Genomic DNA, 7,942 nt, shown 5'->3' with positions numbered 1-7,942 from the left:
CTTCCATCACTTCCATCTGCACCATAGTACAACCTAAAATATGGAATAAACTACCCACTTCCATCACTTCCATCTGCACCATAGTACAACCTAAAATATGGAATAACCTACCCACTTCCATCACTTCCATCTGCACCATAGTACAACCTAAAATATGGAATAAACTACCCACTTCCATCACTTCCATCTGCACCATAGTACAACCTAAAATATGGAATAAACTACCCACTTCCATCACTTCCATCTGCACCATAGTACAACCTAAAATATGGAATAACCTACCCACTTCCATCACTTCCATCTGCACCATAGTACAACCTAAAATATGGAATAAACTACCCACTTCCATCACTTCCATCTGCACCATAGTACAACCTAAAATATGGAATAAACTACCCACTTCCATCACTTCCATCTGCACCATAGTACAACCTAAAATATGGAATAACCTACCCACTTCCATCACTTCCATCTGCACCATAGTACAACCTAAAATATGGAATAACCTACCCACTTCCATCACTTCCATCTGCACCATAGTACAACCTAAAATATGGAATAAACTACCCACTTCCATCACTTCCATCTGCACCATAGTACAACCTAAAATATGGAATAAACTACCCACTTCCATCACTTCCATCTGCACCATAGTACAACCTAAAATATGGAATAACCTACCCACTTCCATCACTTCCATCTGCACCATAGTACAACCTAAAATATGGAATAACCTACCCACTTCCATCACTTCCATCTGCACCATAGTACAACCTAAAATATGGAATAACCTACCCACTTCCATCACTTCCATCTGCACCATAGTACAACCTAAAATATGGAATAAACTACCCACTTCCATCACTTCCATCTGCACCATAGTACAACCTAAAATATGGAATAAACTACCCACTTCCATCACTTCCATCTGCACCATAGTACAACCTAAAATATGGAATAAACTACCCACTTCCATCACTTCCATCTGCACCATAGTACAACCTAAAATATGGAATAACCTACCCACTTCCATCACTTCCATCTGCACCATAGTACAACCTAAAATATGGAATAAACTACCCACTTCCATCACTTCCATCTGCACCATAGTACAACCTAAAATATGGAATAAACTACCCACTTCCATCACTTCCATCTGCACCATAGTACAACCTAAAATATGGAATAACCTACCCACTTCCATCACTTCCATCTGCACCATAGTACAACCTAAAATATGGAATAAACTACCCACTTCCATCACTTCCATCTGCACCATAGTACAACCTAAAATATGGAATAACCTACCCACTTCCATCACTTCCATCTGCACCATAGTACAACCTAAAATATGGAATAAACTACCCACTTCCATCACTTCCATCTGCACCATAGTACAACCTAAAATATGGAATAACCTACCCACTTCCATCACTTCCATCTGCACCATAGTACAACCTAAAATATGGAATAACCTACCCACTTCCATCACTTCCATCTGCACCATAGTACAACCTAAAATATGGAATAACCTACCCACTTCCATCACTTCCATCTGCACCATAGTACAACCTAAAATATGGAATAAACTACCCACTTCCATCACTTCCATCTGCACCATAGTACAACCTAAAATATGGAATAACCTACCCACTTCCATCACTTCCATCTGCACCATAGTACAACCTAAAATATGGAATAACCTACCCACTTCCATCACTTCCATCTGCACCATAGTACAACCTAAAATATGGAATAAACTACCCACTTCCATCACTTCCATCTGCACCATAGTACAACCTAAAATATGGAATAAACTACCCACTTCCATCACTTCCATCTGCACCATAGTACAACCTAAAATATGGAATAACCTACCCACTTCCATCACTTCCATCTGCACCATAGTACAACCTAAAATATGGAATAAACTACCCACTTCCATCACTTCCATCTGCACCATAGTACAACCTAAAATATGGAATAAACTACCCACTTCCATCACTTCCATCTGCACCATAGTACAACCTAAAATATGGAATAAACTACCCACTTCCATCACTTCCATCTGCACCATAGTACAACCTAAAATATGGAATAAACTACCCACTTCCATCACTTCCATCTGCACCATAGTACAACCTAAAATATGGAATAACCTACCCACTTCCATCACTTCCATCTGCACCATAGTACAACCTAAAATATGGAATAAACTACCCACTTCCATCACTTCCATCTGCACCATAGTACAACCTAAAATATGGAATAAACTACCCACTTCCATCACTTCCATCTGCACCATAGTACAACCTAAAATATGGAATAAACTACCCACTTCCATCACTTCCATCTGCACCATAGTACAACCTAAAATATGGAATAACCTACCCACTTCCATCACTTCCATCTGCACCATAGTACAACCTAAAATATGGAATAACCTACCCACTTCCATCACTTCCATCTGCACCATAGTACAACCTAAAATATGGAATAACCTACCCACTTCCATCACTTCCATCTGCACCATAGTACAACCTAAAATATGGAATAAACTACCCACTTCCATCACTTCCATCTGCACCATAGTACAACCTAAAATATGGAATAAACTACCCACTTCCATCACTTCCATCTGCACCATAGTACAACCTAAAATATGGAATAAACTACCCACTTCCATCACTTCCATCTGCACCATAGTACAACCTAAAATATGGAATAAACTACCCACTTCCATCACTTCCATCTGCACCATAGTACAACCTAAAATATGGAATAAACTACCCACTTCCATCACTTCCATCTGCACCATAGTACAACCTAAAATATGGAATAAACTACCCACTTCCATCACTTCCATCTGCACCATAGTACAACCTAAAATATGGAATAACCTACCCACTTCCATCACTTCCATCTGCACCATAGTACAACCTAAAATATGGAATAACCTACCCACTTCCATCACTTCCATCTGCACCATAGTACAACCTAAAATATGGAATAAACTACCCACTTCCATCACTTCCATCTGCACCATAGTACAACCTAAAATATGGAATAAACTACCCACTTCCATCACTTCCATCTGCACCATAGTACAACCTAAAATATGGAATAACCTACCCACTTCCATCACTTCCATCTGCACCATAGTACAACCTAAAATATGGAATAACCTACCCACTTCCATCACTTCCATCTGCACCATAGTACAACCTAAAATATGGAATAAACTACCCACTTCCATCACTTCCATCTGCACCATAGTACAACCTAAAATATGGAATAACCTACCCACTTCCATCACTTCCATCTGCACCATAGTACAACCTAAAATATGGAATAACCTACCCACTTCCATCACTTCCATCTGCACCATAGTACAACCTAAAATATGGAATAAACTACCCACTTCCATCACTTCCATCTGCACCATAGTACAACCTAAAATATGGAATAACCTACCCACTTCCATCACTTCCATCTGCACCATAGTACAACCTAAAATATGGAATAAACTACCCACTTCCATCACTTCCATCTGCACCATAGTACAACCTAAAATATGGAATAAACTACCCACTTCCATCACTTCCATCTGCACCATAGTACAACCTAAAATATGGAATAAACTACCCACTTCCATCACTTCCATCTGCACCATAGTACAACCTAAAATATGGAATAAACTACCCACTTCCATCACTTCCATCTGCACCATAGTACAACCTAAAATATGGAATAAACTACCCACTTCCATCACTTCCATCTGCACCATAGTACAACCTAAAATATGGAATAACCTACCCACTTCCATCACTTCCATCTGCACCATAGTACAACCTAAAATATGGAATAAACTACCCACTTCCATCACTTCCATCTGCACCATAGTACAACCTAAAATATGGAATAAACTACCCACTTCCATCACTTCCATCTGCACCATAGTACAACCTAAAATATGGAATAAACTACCCACTTCCATCACTTCCATCTGCACCATAGTACAACCTAAAATATGGAATAAACTACCCACTTCCATCACTTCCATCTGCACCATAGTACAACCTAAAATATGGAATAAACTACCCACTTCCATCACTTCCATCTGCACCATAGTACAACCTAAAATATGGAATAAACTACCCACTTCCATCACTTCCATCTGCACCATAGTACAACCTAAAATATGGAATAAACTACCCACTTCCATCACTTCCATCTGCACCATAGTACAACCTAAAATATGGAATAAACTACCCACTTCCATCACTTCCATCTGCACCATAGTACAACCTAAAATATGGAATAAACTACCCACTTCCATCACTTCCATCTGCACCATAGTACAACCTAAAATATGGAATAAACTACCCACTTCCATCACTTCCATCTGCACCATAGTACAACCTAAAATATGGAATAACCTACCCACTTCCATCACTTCCATCTGCACCATAGTACAACCTAAAATATGGAATAAACTACCCACTTCCATCACTTCCATCTGCACCATAGTACAACCTAAAATATGGAATAAACTACCCACTTCCATCACTTCCATCTGCACCATAGTACAACCTAAAATATGGAATAAACTACCCACTTCCATCACTTCCATCTGCACCATAGTACAACCTAAAATATGGAATAACCTACCCACTTCCATCACTTCCATCTGCACCATAGTACAACCTAAAATATGGAATAACCTACCCACTTCCATCACTTCCATCTGCACCATAGTACAACCTAAAATATGGAATAACCTACCCACTTCCATCACTTCCATCTGCACCATAGTACAACCTAAAATATGGAATAAACTACCCACTTCCATCACTTCCATCTGCACCATAGTACAACCTAAAATATGGAATAAACTACCCACTTCCATCACTTCCATCTGCACCATAGTACAACCTAAAATACAGAATAACCTACCCACTTCCATCACTTCCATCTGCACCATAGTACAACCTAAAATATGGAATAACCTACCCACTTCCATCACTTCCATCTGCACCATAGTACAACCTAAAATATGGAATAACCTACCCACTTCCATCACTTCCATCTGCACCATAGTACAACCTAAAATATGGAATAAACTACCCACTTCCATCACTTCCATCTGCACCATAGTACAACCTAAAATATGGAATAAACTACCCACTTCCATCACTTCCATCTGCACCATAGTACAACCTAAAATATGGAATAAACTACCCACTTCCATCACTTCCATCTGCACCATAGTACAACCTAAAATATGGAATAACCTACCCACTTCCATCACTTCCATCTGCACCATAGTACAACCTAAAATATGGAATAACCTACCCACTTCCATCACTTCCATCTGCACCATAGTACAACCTAAAATATGGAATAAACTACCCACTTCCATCACTTCCATCTGCACCAAAGTACAACCTAAAATATGGAATAAACTACCCACTTCCATCACTTCCATCTGCACCATAGTACAATTTAAAAAGCTTCTGTTTACTCACTTAGAAAAGTCCTGGCTTTGCTCTTGCTACCCAGCTGCTTAATTCTATATTCTCCACTTTTTATGCTCACCCTCTGACTTTCTTTAGATCTACATGTTACAGTACTATCCTATTATGCCTTCCTCCTTCCCTATATGTACTTACTCTATTACCTCAAATCATTTCAAGTCTTCCTCAGAAATATCATATTGTGCTTTCTAATATATATGCTAGTCTAGTTTGTATAATACTGTATACTCTTCGATGTACACATTTTGCTAAAATTGCTAAGGTGTCATCTCTTTTAGTTATTTATATTTTGCAATGTGTAGTTTCATTGTTGACCTGTACTCTGTAATTTTCTTGCGGTATAATGTTTCGTTGTGTTTCATATTGTTGGAGCTTTTCTCCCTGGGCCTCTGCTGAAAATGGACCTGGGTCCAGTTGGACTTTCCTGGTAAACAAATGTTAAATAAATACATTTAAATATCAATTAAATGAATGTATGAGATCCACTAAACTTATCCCTGGATGAGATCCTCTAAATTCATCCCTAGAGGCACTGGCTACAAACCTCTAACTATGCTAATTTAAAAATTATCACATTTCAGTCATCCATTTCCATCTCTGTTTCTCTTTGCTTCCCTTTTCTCCCTCTTCTGTCTATTTCCCTTACTTCCAGCATAATCCAACCTTTAAATATTTTGTCTATATCTCCCAGATTAACTTTACTTTCTACCATCATCTTCTGCACTATTTGTTTATCCTCAAGGGTTCTTCTATGGAATTCATGGTTAAGCCTAAAATGGTTGACATATTTCTGACTTCGTATAAACTCATGAACCTATGAACTTATGAAAGTGTTTTCTAAATTTCTCTGAGAATTTATAGACTTTTAAATATTTTAACAGAGATGAGAAGAATGTTTTTAATGTTATGTCCTTTAGTGAAGTCCATTGACTGGTTATAAAAAAAACTGCAACCAAAGCAGTATAGCAAGAGTAAGAAGAGAGGGCCTGCATGCACTTGGGGGCATACTGGGCAGTGTTAATCCCCCGGTGCAGACAGATGAGATTACTGCTCATGCTTCAGAGGGAGGGGAAGCATAGCTCTCAACCTCTTAGCACAAGAAATCTGGACAAAGCCTAAAATGCTGGGGGGACAAAATCCCAAATATTGCTCATATAAACTTAGAAAGTTGTATAATAATAGGTTTTGTGTTCGCATGCTTTTTCTGAACGATATTTAGTCTGAAACTCAAATGTACATCATTATTTAGTGACTTCAGTCCTCAGTGATTTGTCAGAAAATCACAAATTTTATGAGGAACAGAACAAAAATATGAGGCAAAAATCTGGACATTCTGCGAGTTGTTTAGAGCTGGTAGCTCTTATGTCCTCCACTGTCAGTCTGTTGCATGCTTAATATGTTACATCACTTGGTCCATGTTAGAAGAGCCATGGACGAAACAAGAAAACACTCACACCATCCCTGATGGCTGTCAGAATGATGGTGGCTCCCATTTGACCCTCTCCCCAGTGATAGGGAACAGATGGGCTGATTGTTGAGGAAGGAGGTCTGAAGGCTGATACACAGCAAGGGCAAAGAGAGCAAAAACAAAAAAAATCTACATGCTGTGCACAGAGAGAACAGTAATGTTAAATTTTTAATTTGTAATACTGATGGGCCATGTGAGTGAAAACTGTAATAATATATGGTGCTCTTTATGGTGTCACCAAGCCATTCCTTTTTGAATGTAGCAAAGCAGTGAGGCAGACAGAAAATAGTAGAGGAAATAACTGATGTACACTAACTGAAAAATTTGGAAATTGTTTATAGATAAAATTACTCAGAAAAAAAAGGTATCTTAGAAGGATGTTTACAATACAAGGATGTCTGACTTGATAGCAGCCTTGGCAGGACCTTCTAAAAGTACTTGCAATTGTGAAAAAGGTAATAATGGAAAATTGGCCTGCTACTAAAATAAATCTTAATGGAAAAAGGGACCCTTGCTAACATAACTCTGAGGTGCAGCGGAAATAAAATCCCAGTGGAAAAGTTCTAAATCTAGGACTGCTAAAACTAGTTGCAAACTATGTACCTTAAATGTCAAAAAGAATGTGTAAGGAAAGCAAAGCTGTCGAGGAATCTAGTAATTCACTGAAAGAAAGAGAGACATGGATACTGAGAGTTTTTTAAAGAAGTAATAGAAATCTGTAGATAGAAGGGAGTCAAACCAAAAATGCCAAACAAACCACAGGCAGATACAGATGCACAGACACACACACACACACACGTATGTGTGTGTGTGTGTGTGTGTGTGTGTGTGTGTGTGTGTGTGTGTGTGTGTGTGTGTGTGTGTGTGTGTGTGTGTGTGTGTGTGTGTGTGTGTATACTGCATATGGTCCACTAGGTAGCTCATTATTCAGAGCTTT

This window comes from Protopterus annectens, chromosome 5.part0 (assembly GCF_019279795.1).
Source record: "Protopterus annectens isolate FY-2018-M chromosome 5.part0, PAN1.0, whole genome shotgun sequence".
Taxonomy (NCBI): Eukaryota; Metazoa; Chordata; order Ceratodontiformes; family Protopteridae; genus Protopterus; species Protopterus annectens.
Note: the sequence above shows the minus strand (reverse complement) of the source record.